This window comes from Anomaloglossus baeobatrachus, chromosome 6 (assembly GCF_048569485.1).
Source record: "Anomaloglossus baeobatrachus isolate aAnoBae1 chromosome 6, aAnoBae1.hap1, whole genome shotgun sequence".
Taxonomy (NCBI): Eukaryota; Metazoa; Chordata; class Amphibia; order Anura; family Aromobatidae; genus Anomaloglossus; species Anomaloglossus baeobatrachus.
The window spans coordinates 537,860,593-537,879,959 of record NC_134358.1 but is presented as its reverse complement, the minus strand read 5'-3'; positions in this window follow the sequence as shown (position 1 = coordinate 537,879,959).

Sequence of the window (19,367 nt, the reverse complement as noted above, 5' to 3'; positions counted from 1 at the left end):
CTGCAGGGGAACGGGGACGGCTCCACTCAGTGGCCGCCGGCAGCAAGGAGGACATCGCGGTGCTGCAGGGGAACGGGGACGGCTCCACTCAGTGGCCGCCGGCAGCCAGGAGGACATCGCGGTACTGCAGGGGAACGCGGACGGCTCCACTCAGTGGCCGCCAGCAGCCAGGAGGACATTGCGGTACTGCAGGGGAACGGGGACGGCTCCACTCAGCGGCGCTGCCACTGACCCAGACAGGAGGAGGAGCGATGCTGCAGAGAGTGAGGTGAGGTAAGGTGAGTATGAACATTTATTTTTTTTATGTGCCACAGGATACGGGCCGTATACCAGCATGGGGTTGTATAGCAGGATGGGGTGTATAGCAGGATGTGGGTATATTATGAGCAGGATGGGGGTATTTTATGAGCAGGATGGAGGTATATTATGAGCAGGATGGGGGTATATTATGAGCAGGATGGGGGTATATGAGCAGGATGGGGGTATATGAGCAGGATTGGGGGTATATGAGCAGGATTGGGGGTATATACTGTATATACAAGGCAGGAGGATCATTACCAGGATGGGGTATCTTAGTAGAGAATTTGGGGACATTACCCCCATAACAGTGTCAGCAGCAGATCCTCGCCCTATAACAGTGTGTCATGATTCCATTTTTTGCTTAAAATTTTATTTTTCTATTTTCTTGCTCTAAAATCAAGGTGCGTCTTATGGTCCGGTGCGTCTTATAGTCCGAAAAATACGGTACGTCACCAGACACCTTTCATAGCGTCTATAATTTGTTACTGTACAGTAGTTTTATTTTCACATTTTATTACGGTACGCCAACAGAAAGTCTGATAGAGGAAACCTTAAATATGATCAGCCAGCCATGAACCATATATATGACCCATGTGGCCCTATATGAGTGCTTCATGTAATTTCCATTAATGTACATCATGGTGTGTAAAGAGGTAAACCATCCATTTTAAAATTTCTGTGTAAACAAAAATTAGGATTAAAATGTATGATATACTATTGTAAACCACATGTCCTGTAATTGACAGTTTTATCTGAAGTAGTAAGGAAGTAATTATTTTCTATACAGTTCCAGGTAGAGCTTGATGATGGAGCCAGGGCAGCGCTGGGGCATTAAGTCTGGGGTCTCAATTCTGTCTTACTGAGTTCTTAGGTGGAAGGTATTATATGGAAGTGATGTAATTAATAGAGATGAGAGACCCCCCGAACTGTAAAGTTGAGGGTTAAAGGGAACCTGTCACCACTATTTTGCCCTATAAGCTGCGGCCACCACCACCGGGCTCTTATATACTGCATTCTAACATGCTGTATATAAGAGCCCAGGCCGGGAGTATAACATAAAAAACACTTTATAATACTCACCTAACGGTTGCACGGTGGGCCTAATGGGCGTCTCCGTTGTCCTGTTCCCTGCGCCGCATCTTTTGGCCATCTTTGATCTCCTTCTCTAGCTGCGGTGCATAACGGGCAGATCAAAGTATTGTAGGACCGGCGAGTGTGTATGACGTAGCCGCGTCATGCACACAGGCTTAAGAAAGAGGACGAAGATGGCCGAAAGGGGAAGCGCCCGCACCGGAGAACGGAGACGCCCATTAGGCCGACTGCGCGACTGTTAGGTAGGTATTATAAAGTGTTTTTTTATGTTATACTCCCAGCTCGGGCTCTTATATACAGCATGTTAGAATGCTGTGTATAAGAGCCCAGTGGTGGTGGCCGCAGCTTATATGCCAAAAAAGTGGTGACAGGTTCCCTTTTTAATACTAAACACGGATTTTAAAAAAAACTTAGTGTTCAAATTCGGCGTTCGGGTGCTATACATCGGCTAACCAGTTGATTGAGCATTGGGTGCTCGGGTACACTCGGTGCTCGGCCCAGCATGACCCACTTGAAGTCTCCGAATGGCTCTCTCTGGGGGTAAAAACAACATATTTGGATGTAGGGTGTTTAAGAAAAACAACAACTCTGACCTCCTTCCCCCGGGAATGCTTTGTTTATGCCTGGCTGTATGTGAGAGCTGGACTGCCCAATCATTGACTTCTAATGGAGTTTGGGCTTCGGGATCCACTTCAGGTCAATTCCTGGTGCCAAGCTGAACTTTATCTAAAGTCCAGCTGAACCCCGTGAACCCGATCTTCCACAGGTCTGCTCAGCTCTTGTCATGAAGTTTCAAACAGTGTAGGTTAGACCAAGTGCACAGTCAGGGGAACCTGTTACCAATGCTAAGGTGACTGCTGAGACCCACCACCGCATCAAATCTCCCATGCCCGAACAAAACACACAAATGTAGTAAACCAAATAAACTTTATTGGAGGGATAACCAAATATTTACAAACTCTCATCTTTTGCTGGGTTGGGGTCGGTCACAGCATTTGAAATAACAGGTGTAATTAACCAACCGAATATACCATGTCAACGAGGCGTAATGCCAGGCCGGACTCCCGGCGCAATCAGCCTTCGCTTAACATCCACCTTTTTCGACCACTGACCGCTGTGACTTAAACAATATACATACAACAAAAGGGGAGGGAGGGTGGGACAGCAGCGTCCGGGTCTCAGGCTGAGGAGAGACCGAAACCAGGACGTAGGGGGATTATATAGGGGGATATTATATATATCCCACTGAGCACCCATGAGACAAGTTTGAGAAAAAAAAATCGGAACAAACACCTTTTTAGACCAAAGTTCCATGCCTACCAATCATTGCTTAAAGCTTATGGCTTAGGGAGATGTAGAGTAATCCCTAGATAACTTGCTCTACTTTATGAAATTGTGGAACAAACCTGTGTCAAAGGATTCTTATAATTTGATTTACTGGTGGACACAGACAGAAGAACAATATATGGGCCCTTTGTAGCCCAAAAGCTAATCAAAAGGCACAATTCCACCAGCTTTGGAGGTATAAATGGCCCTCTTGGCCAAACAAGCTGCACCTATGATTAGTGATGAGCGAGTATGCTTGTTACTACTCGGTACTCGCACGAGTATCACTGTACTCGGGCTACTCGGCGGGTACCGAGTAATTTCGCGATACTCGTGCTTTACTCGTGGTCTTCATTTCTGCATGTTGGCGCTCTTTTGAGAGCCAGCCCTCATGCAGGGATTGGCTGGCAGACCACTGCAATGCCACAGCCCTGTTAGTTGTGGAATTGCAGTGATTGGCCGGCCTGCACAGCGTGACCGAGCCTTTATACCGGCCGGCGCGCTGTGCTCTGTACACAGCCATCTCATATTCCCTGCTTTCCACGCCCACAGGCGCCTATGATTGGTTGCAGTGAGACACGCCCCCACGCTGAGTGACAGGTGTCACACTGCACCCAATCACAGCAGCCGGTGGGCGTGTCTATACTGTGCAGTAAAATAAATAAATAAATAATTAAAAAAACCGGCGTGCGGTCACCCCAATTTTAATACCAGCCAGATAAAGCCATACGGCTGAAGGCTGGTATTCTCAGGATGGGGAGCGCCACGTTATGGGGAGCCCCCCACCCTAACAATAACAGTCAGCAGCCGCCCAGAATTGCCGCATACATTATATGCGACAGTTCTGGGACTGTACCCGGCTCTTCCCGATTTACCCTGGTGCGTTGGCAAATCGGGGTAATAAGGAGTTATTGGCAGCCCATAGCTGCCAATAAGTCCTAGATTAATCATGTCAGGCGTCTATGAGACACCCTCCATGATTAATCTGTAAATTACAGTAAATAAACACACACACACCCGAAAAATCCTTTATTAGAAATAAAAAACAATAACAAAGTCCCTCATCACCAATTTATTACCCACAACAAAACCCTCCATGTCCGGTGTAATCCACGGTCCTCCAGCGTCGCGTCCAGCTCTGCTGCATGGAAGTGACAGGAGCTGCAGAATACACCGCTGCTCCGGTCACCTCCACGCAGCTAATGAGGTGAGTATAGCGATCAGCTGAGCTGTCACTGAGGTTACCTGGATCCAGCGGTGGCCGCGGGTAACCTCAGTGACAGCAGCTGATCGCGCTACTCACTGCCGCTCCGGTCAGCTTCACACAGCAACTGAGGTGAGAAGCGCGATCAGCTGCTGTCAGTCAGGTAACTCCCGGCCACCGCTGGATCCAGCGGTGGCCGCGATTAACCTCAGTGACAGCTCAGCTGATCGCTATACTCACCTCAGTTGGTGCATGGAGCTGACCGGAGCGGCAGTGAGTAGCGCGATCAGCTGCTGTCACTGAGGTTACCCGCGGCCACCGCTGCATCCAGGTAACCTCAGTGACAGCTCAGCTGATCGCTATACTCACCTCATTAGCTGCGTGGAGGTGACCGGAGCGGCGGTGTATTCTGCAGCTCCTGTCACTTCCATGCAGCAGAGCTGGACGCGACGCTGGAGGACCGTGGATTACACCGGACATGGAGGGTTTGTCGGGGTTAATAAATTGGTAATGAGGGACTTTGTTATTGTTTTTTATTTCTAATAAAGGATTTTTCGTGTGTGTGTGTTTATTTACTGTAATTTACAGATTAATCATGGAGGGTGTCTCATAGACGCCTGACATGATTAATCTAGGACTTATTGGCAGCTATGGGCTGCCAATAACTCCTTATTACCCCGATTTGCCAACGCACCAGGGTAAATCGGGAAGAGCCGGGTACAGCCCCAGAACTGTCGCATATAATGTATGCGGCAATTCTGGGCGGCTGTTGACTGATATTGTTAGGCTGGGGGGGCTCCCCATAACGTGGCGCTCCCCATCCTGAGAATACCAGCCTTCAGCCGTATGGCTTTATCTGGCTGGTATTAAAATTGGGGGGGACCGCACGCCGTTTTTTTTAATTATTTAATTATTTATTTCACTGCACAGTATACACACACACACCGGCTGCTGTGATTGGGTGCAGTGTGACACCTGTCACTCAGAGTGGGGGCGTGTCTCACTGCAACCAATCATAAGCGCCGAAAAGCAGGAAAGCAGAGAATACGAGATTGATTAATGAGCGGCCGGCTTTTTCAAAAGAAGAAAAGCCGCAGGAGCAGTGTGAATGCCGTGCAGTGCCGCAGCAGTGATCGGCGAACGGTGAGTAAGAGAGAGGGGGGAGAATGACCGACAGACTGTGAGAGGGGGACAGACAAGACAGAGAGAGACCGACAGAGCGAGACCGACCGACGGGAGATAGAATGAAAAAAAAAATGACCGACATCGCTTGTAAAAAGCACAAAACGTGCGTTTTGGACATCGGAGTGCCACACAATGTTTATGTAAAATCTTTCATGTATTAATCTCAAAAAGTAACATACACCAGCTCTATCTCACTATTGGGTATGTGCCCTTAACATTTCCGCCATGAAAAATCATTTTGGAATCATTTTGCAAGGTTTTCTGGTGAGTCCGTAAAAATGGCGTAAAACGCGGACAAAATTGTTCACAGCTGTGACTTTTGAGTGATAAATGCTTCAAGGGGTCTTCCCCATGCTGTTGCCATGTCATTTGAGCACTCTTCTGAGACTTTTGTGACATTTTTAGGGTTTCTACATGCTGCCGGGGGGTCATTTCACAAAAATACTCGGGTCTCCCATAGGATAACATTGGGCTCGTTGCTCGGGCCGAGTACACGAGTATCTTGGGATGCTCGGCCCGAGCCTCGAGCACCCGAGCTTTTTAGTACTCGCTCATCACTACCTATGATATGTCCACCCCTGATTTGATTCTTAGTTTCAAATCATTTGTATCTTAAATTTGCCTGACATTAAACTAATACTTTATTCATCCCAGTGGGCCTTGGGTTATCCTTAGGTGAATACTCTACACAAAAGGCAAATTGCTTGTTTATAGAAGGCTATTGGAAAGTCGGGGTCTGTAAAAAGTTAAAGGGAACCTGACACCAGATTTGATGACTATAAGATGCGGCCACCACCACCGGGCTCTTATATATAGCATTCTGTATATAAGAGCCCAGGCCGCTGTGTAGAACGTAAAAATGACTTTATAATACTTATCTAAACAATCGATGCGTTGCAGATGGGTCAGATGAGTGTCTCCGTTCTCCGGGTGCGGCGCCTCCTCTTTCAGCCATTTTTGTCCTCTTTCTTCTAAAGCCTGTGTGCAAGACGCGTCCTACGTCATACACACGCGCCTGCATTGAGGTCCTGCGCAGGCACACTTTGATCCGCTCTGAACAGGGCAGATCAAATTATTGTAGTGCGCCTGCGCAGGACCTCAATGTGTATGGCGCATGTGTATGACGTAGGACGCGTTATGCACCCCGACTTCAGGAGAAGAACAAAGATGGCCGAAAGAGGAGGCGCCGCACCCGGAGAACAGAGCCACCCATCTGACTCGTTTGCACCATTTAGATAAAGTATTATAAAGTCATTTTTACGTTCTACACAGCGGCCTGGGCTCTTATATACAGCATGTTAGAATTCTGTATATAAGAGCTCACAGGTGGTGGCCGCAGCTTATAGGCCCCAAATCTGGTGAAAGGTTCCCTTTAAGGTGTACGCACAAGGACCCATAAGGATGTGTTTAGCGTTTGGTTCATCCTTGTGGGCGGCATTAAGGAAGGTAAGCTGTAACCCTTCAGAGACTCGCAGAACAAGGTATTAAAACAGCACAGGCTGCAGGGCACTTTGGAATAACTCAACCTAGGGGGAACGTCAAGAATCTCTAAGAAAACTATTGAGAAATTTAAGTTATGATGTTGAACTCCAGTAATGTCTACGTGTCTGAGAATGGAAAATAAGATTGTGAGATCCATTGGAGATAAACATTGATAAGAGTAAAGATAATATCTGTACTGAGCAGCTAAATATGTTTGTGCTATATTTAACATTATTGGAAGACTATTGAGTATTACAAATTTGTGACACATTTCTTTGCTTTTTGCCCATGTGGCTTTTAAGTTTGGAAAACCCCCTTTGTTTCCAAAGCAGTAGTTCCTGAACTCCTCTGCTATAGGGAAACAATAAGAATGCTCTTTGGCCATCCTTACAACTCCTTCCCAATTGCAATAGTGGCAGCTTTTGCTGGCTTCTTGGAAATCACGGAGATCCATCCTCACCGTTTCCATTGGTAACATCTTCTTTTATGTCTTATTGCCATTTTTTTAGCTACTGTAAGATCGTGGATGTAAACCTTGATGTCTGCTCTGGTAGCTGTAGTGCTATGAGACTTACTAGGGTATTCCAGGGACAAGTTTATGAATAGCTGGAGAGACGGGAGGGTCGGGGTGATCTACATACCTCCATCCATGGGTGTGTCTCATCTTAAAATGGTATCTGTTTGTTTGACACATGGTCAGTGTGTGGAGGTTGTTACACCTCCAGGAAGGAACCTTTGAGAGAGGGGTTGTGTATACTGACCGGGGTCAATGAGTGGAGGGGGAGATACCGCCACTAGAATACTTTTGCGGAAGAGTGGTATCCGAACCTGTGCGGGTGTACAGTGAGTGAAACATTAGTGCCACAAGTGTTATTTAGGCATTTCAGGGGTAGGTCTTATGGATTTGTGAAGAGATGGGCAGGTCGAGCTATCCACATACCTCCACCCATGGATGTGTCTCATATCTTAAAATGATGATATCTGTTTGTTTGACACATGGTCAGTGTGTGGAGGTTGTTACACCTCCAGGAAGGAACCTCTGAGAGAGGGGTTGTGTATACAGACTGGGGACAATAAGTGGAGAGGGAGTTACCTCCACTGGGATACTGCTGCGAACCTATGTGTGTGTACTGCAAGTGAAATGGACTGTTACGTTCTTTGAAGCCAGAAAAGGGCTTATGTTATGTTGCTGGAGAGTTTATATGTTCAAAATAAACCTGCTGGACTTTTAAAGTGAATGTGTTCCTTCCTGTTATTGTAACGCCTGCCTGGATCAACAGACTCAGGTGGGATGTAATGGACAGACTAGAGGGAAGCCACTCACCAAGCAGGACCCCCAGAACCCTGAAACCCTTTAACCCCTATTCAGGGATTTGGAATTACACAGGGCCCTGGAGATCACTACCTGTGGAAGGCTGCAGTCCGATGAGAGTAGTCGTCAGGCAGGGTCAAACCAGGAATAGCAGAACAGGGACAGAATCGGCAGACAAGGACATAATCAGAAAACGGAGCAGAGGTCAAATCCGGATCGGGCAGTGAGGTACAAAAACAGCAGGCAGGAGGGTAGTCAGAAAACACGCAGTAGTCAGCACACAGGAATCACAAAACAGAATAGGGTGGACCAGGAGCCAGGAAATCAGAACTATGTCTGGCAGAGGTGAGCAGACAGGAAGGGAGCTAAGAAGGGTGTGGTGTCTTCCCATTGGCTGTAGCTGAACGCTGGCAACTTCAGCTGGAAGACACATGCCACCCACAGTCAGCCAGTGGTACTGAAGATCCCAAGATAACCCAGCCCAGTGGATGATCGGAGCCTGCGCCCACCGGTGCCACTGGCATCGACTCCTCTCCCATCACCAGCACCATCCACGGGAGGAACACGGCGTCGCCTGACGATTGGAGCAGAAGTCGCTGGAGCGGACTCCGGTGGTGATGTAACAGTTATTACCTTGAGAAGCAAGCGGAGCGAGTAATCCCCAAAACCACATTTGTAACTTGTACATGGAGAAAAGTTATTATGTTAGAAAACTTTCTTCAATAAAACAAGTGACTGGTGAACAGGATTTATGATTCACATGTTCTTTACACTATGGACCTGCCTCTTCCTATGTGCTTCTATTTTAACATATGTGTTATTCTTGTACCTTTCACCAAATTTTTCATGTTGAATGGGAATAACCTGCACTGAGTCGTTGTACAAGTAATACATAGACCGATACTGATCTGGAAGACGTAGCCCAAAGAAGCCTAATGTTATTATTGTGTAGATGAGAAAAGATGTGACAGGTCAGTAAGTTTACTTAGCGAGAACTAAAGTGATGCAATCCTTCTTACAGTAATACTAGATATGCTCATACACCCACATGTACTAATGGTCGCCCACCACACCTCATACCAATGTGGGTAACTTGAGCAGTCACATAGAATGACACATAGAGTGACTGCAGACTTGTGGATTTAGACCGGACCACTTCTTCAACTTCTATGAAACAGTTGAAGCCTTTTCATGGTCAAAAGCTCGAAGCAAGAAATTCTCGTACGTAGGTATTTAAGATGACTTGAAGAAATTTGATGAAAAGTTTTTTTGTAGGTGGTAAAGTTATGCAATCTCATAACTAGAGTAGTTTTCAATTGAAAACGTGATGTGGTTCAAAGATTATAAAGATGATAAAACTTGTATTTAGTGCTTATAGGTTTCAAAAATAAGCTATTATGTGCTACCCCCGTGGGAGCAGTCGGGCTGCTCGGATCCGGATTCGCTGTGGCTCAAGGGTCTCCGGATTTACAGGGGAGTTGATATATAGTTTGTGACGCCACCCGTGGTGTACGGTAATTTTGGAGTACCGTCGCTGTCGTTTAAAGTACCCAGGGTGATGAAATGGGGCAGCAAGGTGTCGTAGCCCTCCACGGGTAGGGGGATGGCCCCGGACTCGGTGAGGGGTCACTTTCGTACTCAGTCAGTCAATAAGTGGACACTGACAACCAGGTAAACCAACTCTCTGGGTGCCGCTGCCGCTGAGGGGAGCTCGTCCGGGTCCCATCCCCAATGGTGTTGCCTGGTGATCTGTGACCTGCCTCCTGGCACTAAGTTTGACTTCAACGTGGTGGCCCAGTAGTATGGAACTTGCCGGGCCCCGCTCCCTACTATGGCTAAGTGTGGGAGCTTGCTCTCAGGGCTCACGCTTGGGATTTTCTGGACCGTATTGGATTGGAAAGTCTTATCCCCCTCGTTGCATTAATGCCCCGATTCTGGAGAGGGTGGGAAGAGATCATAAAGGCTCCGTTCTCCTCAGGTGAATTGTCGGGTTGCCTGAAGCTACTCCCCGACCTAAGGTCCGTGTACCCCGTCGTGCCTTCGGTCCCAGACCGGTGATAGTGCTTGGCTGCCGGCTGTCCTCCTCGACAGGTCCAGGCACCTTGCCACAATCTCCTGCGACCGTGCGTCCGACTCCTCTAAGCCCAGACCACCATCTGCAACCTAGACAGCTTCTCCAGGAGCCACCGCTCCCGACCTCCTCTTACTCTCACTCTCTGACTACTCATTGACTACACTCCTCACCTCCCTCCCCCGACCCCACACGTGGGCGACTCTATTCCACTCAAGCCGTCCACTGGTGTGTCTGGTGGGTGTGGTGCAGGGTGTATCTAAGATTTGATTTGCTGTTGGATGCAACACCATTTAGCTAGGGACTGAGAACCATGAGGGACTTGGAATACCACGCAGGACAGTTTGCGCAATACCCTGTGACGACCTGATAGTTCAGGGGCGTCACAATTACATATTACATTGAAACTTATGAATTCACTTTTTGGGGTTCAGAAATATGTGCTTTGGCCTAGGTCGTAGAAGTGTGTAAATCCGGCCCTGATGAGCCCTAACGCAGAGACATCGCTCCAATTGTTGTTGATTATCTGTTACAGTGTGATTGCATTGTACAGCATAGTGGCTAAGGAATAATGTCACGGATACGTCCATGAATGAAGTGCAAAGGTAGACTTGAGGTGGTCAGGATGTATGTCTCTGCAAGTGGAGAGCAGGGAATATGAAGAAGGAAAGAAAAACTGTGATGTGGAGAGAACTGGCCACCAAAGATCCCAAAGGGTTTGCTGCAACAAGAGTATTGTTTGCCCATCAAGGCCTCCATCCTCAATGGGAGTCATCGTTGGTCAAAGCAAGGAGCAACATCCATGTTACAGGGGTTGCCCACTACTTTGACATTAATGGCCTGTCCTTAGGATAGGTCATCAATGTCTGATCGAACGGTGTCCAACTCACCGCACCCTCGCCGATCAGCTATTCTCGGTCCCGGTACTGTACATCCGCCTCTCATTTTAATCAATACTAGGCGAATGTGCAGTACTTGGCTGCGGCCGCTTTCAGAAGATGGAGCAGCTCCGGAACTGAGTGCTTCCAGCCACCTACTGCTGCCACTGGGACCGAGAACAGCTGATCGGCGAGGGTGCGGTGAGTTGGACACCGTTCGATCAGACATTGATGACCTATCCTGAGGCAACGCCATTAATCTCAAAGTAGTGGACAACCCCTTTAACATGGATGTTGGACCAACGATGACTCCCAATGAGGATGGAGCCCATGATGGGCAAACAATACTCTTGTTGCAGCAAACCCTTTGGGATCTCTGGTGGCCGGTTCTCTCCACATCACATCTCTCCACCCCTTCAACAGTACTGCAAGGACTGCCAAAAGCAGGAATAAGAGCACCCGGTGTTCAGCCCAACCATCCTCAGGGAAGTCCTAAGATATGGTTCATATTGCTCTACCCATTATGTCATCCGGTCTTTGTTTTAGTCACAAGAACACCCTATTTGCAGTTACTGTCACATACAAAGAAGGTCTCTGTCTGGTGATGGTTACTCTGAAAGGGTGGATTCTTATAAAGTATTATTACCACAGAGACTGCTGAAGATATTTTCAATCTATAGTCTTGTTGCACCCTTGACTATTTTAGAGCTGAAATGTCACTTGTTATCTTTCTTTCCTGCCCAAGTGACAAAATCATGACTTTACAAAACTTTTGGGATGTGAAACCAGATTTCACTCTTAAATTTTGGACTCGGAAAGTGAGCGTGGTATTTAAGTGCAGAAAAGCAGAAGTGAAAGGGGCGCGAACTGGACCATTACCATGTGGCAATGTTTTCTTTTTGAGGCTAGTTTCACACTTGCGTTGTTTTGACGCAAACGGAATCCGTCACTAATGTAGTACAGTTCATTTATTAACATTGGAAGCGCGTTACTATGGCGCGTGTGTGTCATGCAGTACCCGCTTGTGTCCACATGATGTCGCGCTTCCAATGTAAATAAATTAACTGTACTACATTAGTGACGGATTCTGTTTGCGTCAAAACAACGCAAGTGTGAAACTAGCATTATTTGTTAGTAAGCATTTACTAAAAAATAAGACAGATGTTTTATTACAGGCTTAAAGGGAACCTGTCATCAGAAATTTAGCTATAAACCTAAAAGCTCCCCCCTCTGCAGCTCCTGGGCTGCATTCTAGGAAGCTTCCTATAGTTTTTGTGGCCCCTTTTATTCCAAAATAAATACTTTACAAACTTGTACCTTTTCGTATGCAAATTTCTTAAATCTTCCATGGGGGCGGGCTGCCTGATGTACGTTGCTGTCCTCCTGCCGATTTACGCCGCCCCCGAAGGCTGAATTTCAAACCTCAGGACGCCGCCCCTGGGCGCCCGTGGTCCCGCGCATGCGCTGTGCTACTGTAGCGGTGCCGTGCACTGTGTGCACGTGTGACCGCTAGTGACACTTTGCGCGGGCACGAGGTTATGGGCGGCGCTGTGAGTGTCATCAGCAAGTGCCGCCCATAACCTCGTGACCGCACTTTCCCCTCTTCCTCCAGCGTTCTGCGCAAACGCTCGCTGGCCAGATGACCGGACGTCACTTCCTTCCCATCCTGCTCAGCATATAACCATGAAAAACCTCTAAAAACCAATTTTATTAAATATTCATTAAAATACTCCCAATCTAAAACCTTTGGGGTCATACCCAGCAGTTCAACACTAGACAAAAAAAGTCGTGATTGTGAATAGTGTATAAGGTCCTAGAAATAGGGCAGTAGGCCAAGGGCGTGCACCCCCCGTTCGTGATTTTTTAGAGGGTATCGCAATATGGGATGGAGGGACCTAGTATTCCCTAATGTTTATCCCTACCTGGCAACGGAGGTGAATACACCTTAAAGTTTTTGGGTGCCCTATTAAGTAGTCAGTGCCACAGTGAAACGCTGCTATTCCAAGCACTCACTGTCTTCAGACCCTCCCTTATGGTGCATCGCTGATCTGGGAGTAGATTTTCACCATTACAATCAGCACGTGGCAGGGTAATCCAGGACAGCAGCCGGACCCCCACAGGGTAACTGAAAATGACCTAATTTTAGGAAGGACATATGGAAGCATGAGATTGATGGCCTAATTTGGATAGTGACAACTTGCAATTTACATCTCCCCTGATGAACCCCGCTATATTGGGGAGAAACGCGTCGGGAGCAATGGGAGTAATAACGGTCCTGGCAAGATAAGTACTAGGACAGTTGGGCCTATCATACCTTCTGTCAAGACCTTTTTTCATCTCCCCAGAAATTCCTTTTGATATCTCCCTCAACAATATGATGTACTGGCTGAATTAATGATTGAGGGCGGATAGCGTTTGAAACTATTTAACTGGAATACTGGTGATGTACAATATCTGTGTTTGATTTATATAAGGTCTCGACGTAGGACTTTTGACGCATGACCACTTAATCACTCCAACACAATGCACTGGTGGTGGTTATAGGCCAGGAATAGTGACAGGGGCATTTAGGGCTAGCCACCGAGGAACGGGGGCACCCAAAAACTTTAAGGTGTATTCACCTCCGTTGCCAGGTAGGGATAAACATTAGGGAATACTAGGTCCCTCCATCCCATATTGCGATACCCTCTAAAAAATCACGAACGGGGGGTGCACGCCCTTGGCCTACTGCCCTATTTCTAGGACCTTATACACTATTCACAATCACGACTTTTTTTGTCTAGTGTTGAACTGCTGGGTATGACCCCAAAGGTTTTAGATTGGGAGTATTTTAATGAATATTTAATAAAATTGGTTTTTAGAGGTTTTTCATGGTTATATGGTAGTTTATCCTCTAATCTAGATACAAATTGGTTTTGACATCCTGCTCAGCAGCAGGAAATAGATGGGAGGAGCGGACGGAGCAGTCGGTGCCCGCGCAAAAGCGTCACCAGCGGTCACACGTGCACGCAGTGCACAGCACCGCTACAGTGGAACAGCGCATGCACGGGACCACGGGCGCCCAGGGGCAGCGTCCTGAGGTTTGAAATTCAGCGTTCAGGGGCGGCGTAAATTGGCAGGAGGACAGCAACGTACATCAGGCAGCCCGCCCCCATGGACGATTTAAGAAATTTGCATACGAAAAGGTACAAGTTTGTAAAGTATTTATTTTGGAATAAAAGGGGCCACAAAAACTATAGGAAGCTTCCTAGAATGCAGCCCAGGAGCTGCAGAGGGGGGAGCTTTTAGGTTTATAGCTAAATTTCTGATGACAGGTTCCCTTTAAATGTGACAGCTTAAAGCTTAGTACGGCTCTGAAGCTTGCCAGTATCGCTGGATGTGGTGATAATTCACTGAGTTACAATTGATGAACAGTATATTAAATCATGCTAAAAATCACTCACAATACACTCATTAAAATATAATTTTTATTAAGTCCTTAAACGACAGAGCCAAAAATGTGTCATAAATATGTGAGTTCTATTGTGGGGGATATAGCACCGGGTGTCCTGTAAAAGATCTACATTCTCCTGACGCTCCTCCACAGGTCCTCCATCTGCATAGAGCCTTTGGCCAGCTCCACATATAATGAATTTTCATGTAATGGCTAAGGCTATGTTCGCACGTTGCGTTTTTTCCCGCGTTTTCCGCAGCGTTTTTAGCAGCAGCGTTTTTGCGCTAAAACGCATGCGTTTTTGTTTTCCAGCAAAGTCTATGGGAAAAGATGAAATCCTGTCTGCACTTTGCTTTTTTTTCTGCAGCGTTTAATTTGCATATTTTGGGTCAAAAACCATGCTGAAAAAGAAGCAGCATGTCAATTGTTTTTGCCATTTCTGCAGCGTTTCCTTAACATTGGAGTCAATGAGAAATGGCAAAATGCAACCAAAATCAACTTTCCTGCGTTTTTCATGCTTTTTACCTGCGTTTTTGGCTACAAAAACGCATGCTTTTGTGGCACAAAATTAAAGGGTTCTAATGTTCCTTTACACACACACAATAACCGAAAATTTTAATGTTATAAAATAAGAAATATCACCAATTTTTCGCTTAAAATGTGCATAACCGCTATTATTTCATTATAATTGCTGATTTTACATATAGTTATAATAAAAGTGAATATAATCTTTTTTTTTCTCTTTTTTCATTCTTTTTGACTATTCCAACTTTATTTCTCAGTGTCGTGATCTACAAAACGCATCTGCAGAAACGCAGGTGAAAACGCAGGTAAAAAGCGCACTAAAAACGCGGTAAATACGCATGGGTTTTTAGCGCTAAAAAATGGTCAAAAGCCATTTGATCAAAAACCAAGGGAAGGAAAACGTGCAGAATAAACTGCAGGTACTCCGACGCAACGTGCGCACATAGCCTAATAGGGAGCCAGCACCATATAACCTTTGTGGATTCACCTCAAGGCTGATTTGAGTCTCATTTACATGGCAATTAAGTCTCATGCTATGCCCAGTAGGGAGCCAGTACCATATGATCCTTGTGGATTCTCCTTTTGGCTGGCTTGAATCTCATTTGCATGCATAATTGAACACGGACCTATACAGGTAGCTTCACATGTTCTTCATCTAGACCTTGTAGTCCTTCCAATTTTGCCATTTAAGACGGTCTTGGACCTCATCTCCACCACATTTCACAATTGATAAGGTGTGATACCGAACATTTGACATTAGATCAAATACCGCCACAGTGATATGTGGACGCTAGAATTACTGTACTTACCTGATCCGCTTTGGGTGCTAATTTGAAAGTCATTCTTGTTGTACATAGTCCTTGATGAAAACCCCCACAGGGTTGAAACGTTGGACAGTATATGAACACACAAAAAATAAAATAATTTTTTTGGAGCACATTACTGGACTCTTTTTCATGTTTTCACTAGTGTGCCTGAGTACATTTATATAGGATCTGTCATTTTTCTCCAGAGCACCTAACTTAGGTGGTTGAGCCAGGTCTATTCTACAGAGGGTAAGTGAGATGTCGGGAGGACACAGGAGACGTATGCGGACGTGCCTGAGCTGGGTCTGTGTAGCGGTGACCCCGGGGCACAGGAGAGAGGTCGCCAGGACGGGTACCGAGATACCGCTGGGACCGGAGCACGCACGGGGTACAGGGCCCTAGGTCAAGCGCAAGTTTTAGACTGTTTGGCAAATACCTGCACGGTGAGGACACCTTTACCGGCACCTTCACAGACACCTTCAACTGCGCCTGCCCGAGCCAACCTAACTGCAGAGGCACGAGATTTGAAAATGTGACAAGGATGATGACGAAGGCGTCATCACAATCAAGAACGGAGGATGGCGATCAGCGGCAGGAGGGGGGGACGGAGCAGAAAATAAGCCCACCCATCTGGCCAACACAGGTAATTAGCATACCTAACGGCCAAGTTTTATAAAGGTATTTTTGGGGTCTGGAAGGGGGAGTCAGGGCCAAGGTGCACCTTCATAGAATGCAGCCCAGGAGCTGCAAAAGGTGAATCTTTTAGTTTAATAGGGAAAAATCTAGTGACAGGTTCCCTTTAAGCTCTGCCTGACAGTGGGGCTTAAAGGGAACCCAACACCAAGATTTTCCCTTATAAACTGCGGCCACCACCAGTGAGCTGTTATATACAGTATTCTGGAATACTGTATATAAGAGCCCAGACCGTACTGTAGAACGTAAAACAGATACTCAAGTGAGGGCCTGTCAGGTCCGATGGGCATCGTTGGTCTTGGTCCGGCGCCTCCTCTCTTTCTTCATTGCCGTCCTCCTTTCTTCCTCCATGTGGATGATGCGTCCTACGTTACCTGCACAGAGGCCTCAATTGTGCTCCTGCGCATGCACACGTCTCTCTGCCCGGCTGAGGGCAGATCAAAGTATTGTAGTGCGCTTGCGTAGGTTTTCTTTGATCTTTCCCTGCACCTGAACTTTACAATACTTTGCTCTGCCCTCAAATCAAAGTGCAGATCAAAGTGCACCTTGCAGGAGCATAATGGCGGACTCTGGTGGATGACGTAGGATGCATCATGCACATAGAGCAGGGAAGGAGAACGGCGATGGAAGGAAGGTAGGGAGCGCTGGACTGAGACCAGCGATACACATTGGACTTGACCGCCTATAGGTAAGTATAATAAAATGTTTTTATGTTGTACAGAGCGGCCTGGGCTCTTATATACAGTATTCTAGAATGCTGTATATAAGGGTTCACTGGTGGTGGCCGCAGTTTATAGGGGACAAATCTGGTGATGGGTTCCCTATAAAGTGGTATTCCCATCTCCAAGATACTATCCAATATGTAGTAGGTATAATAATAGAAATGTAGTATAGTTCTTCTGATTCACTATGTTTCTTACCTCATGTGCAGGGCATTGAAGGATTTTAGGTATCCATGGTTACAACCACGCGCAACTAACTAAAGCCTGCTTTACACTTTGCAATTTCGCATACGATATCGTATGCGATTTGCAACGCCCCCATCGTATGTGCAGTACGTTCAATTTGTTGAATGTGCCGCACAAACGATTAACCCCCGTTACACGTACTTACCTTCCATACGACCTCGATGTGGGCGGCGAACGTCCACTTCCTGGAGTGGGAGGGACGTTTGGCGTCACATCGACGTCACACGGCAGCCGGCCAATAGAAGCTGAGGGGTGGAGCTGAGCGGGACGTAAACATCCCGTCCACCTCCTCCCTTCCGCATTGTGGGCCGGGAGCCGCAGGACGCAGGTAAGATCTGTTCATCGTTCCCGGGTTGTCACACACTGCGATGTGCGCTACCCCGGGTACAATGAACAATCTGACGTTCAATTCGTCAGGAATGAACGACATGCGTTCGATGAACGGTTTTTCGTTCAATCGCAATTGCACGTCGCTGTCACACGCTACAACATACCTTACGATGCCGGATGTGCGTCACTTACGACGTGACCCCGCCGACACATTGTAAGATACATTGCAGCGTGTAAAGCAGGCTTTACTGTTACTACACTCATGGTCGTAACAATGGATACCTAAGGTCCTGCAATGCCCTGCAAATGTAGTAAGAGACATAGTTAATCAGAAGAACTATACTACATTTCTTATTGAAGGTATTTGCTAATATTATTATTATTATTATTATTATTATTATTATTACACGTACTACATATTGGGATAGTATCTTGGATATGGAAATGCCCCTTTAACATCCTATGATCAAATTGGTGCCCCCGTTCCATGTCGGTTGTCCCCATGGGCCCTTATCTGTCCCTACAATAGATGTACCAGGACAAGGAAATATCTTTATGTCAAAGTCGGGTTTGCGTGCTTTTTATGTCTTTTTTTTTTCCCTCCTCCTTTATTTGAACTATTATAACAGCTGCAAAAACACTGTTAGCGTTCACATGCTGCAGATGTGAAACTGTTGCAAATCTGCAAGAAAAGAAAATCAACACCATGTGCATAAGATTTCAGAAAAACGCAATGTTTTCACAAAACCTTACTTTTTAATGTGTATAGGTCTAAACAAGTAAGTTGAATGGACTGGGTAACCTGTCAGTAATAAAGAAAATCAAGAAATACTAATATAGCTTTGGGGTTGTTATAGGCGAAGGTCAAGACTCCTTATTAAGTTAATCAAAAAGGAGACAGTTGCCCTCTGTAGTGCTGAGATATGTGAGATATGTGTAACAATGAATATGGGAATATACACTTGCATTAATGCTATGGAAAATGTAGAAATTGAGATACTTGGCACACAAAAATGGCCAGTTTTATGTCAGCCCAACAGCCAGCGGCAAGGTGTCCTCATTTTGTTGGGTCCCTATCTCTTTTTTGTTAATATATTTCATGTTCAATTTTCACCTGTTCACATTAGAAAGTTAGGATATGCCATCAGTCATTTTTTTTCATTATTACCGTACTTTAAGATTGACAATCTGCAGGACAGTATTGTTATGTGTGAACAGTATAGATAGAGTTGGATCAGGGGTGGACATATCGTCGATTCAACCCGTGCGGCCACACAGGAGCCGAATTGGTAAGGGAGCCCATTTGTACCTTCAAAACAGGTGGAATTGAGAAGGGGCCGGAGCTGAACAAAATGGGTGAAGGCCTACATGACAGGGGTTGGGCCATGAGGGCATGATAAGGGATTGGGGGAATTGAACAGGATGAGGGGAGGGGGAGGGGCAACGGACATTTAGGGATATAAAGGGGAAAGTGCGGGAAAAGGGGCCATTTTGTGGAGAGCACACAGAAAGGAGTCCCGCCCACTCGTCCTCTTTGGTTTCAGTTCATATTATTGAGAATAATATTGGGGGGAGTTTCTAGTGTTCTTGTCACAGTGGTCATGGCGGTGGGGTTGGGTCCTTGGAGTTGGTGAAATTGGGGTTTGGGGGGGGGGGGGAGTTATATGGATGATTCCCTCCCGGGTGGAATGAGTAATTGGTGTTTTGGCACTTAGCGAGGCTCTGGACGGGGGTGTGCCCCTGGAAGCCAGTGGTGTGATAC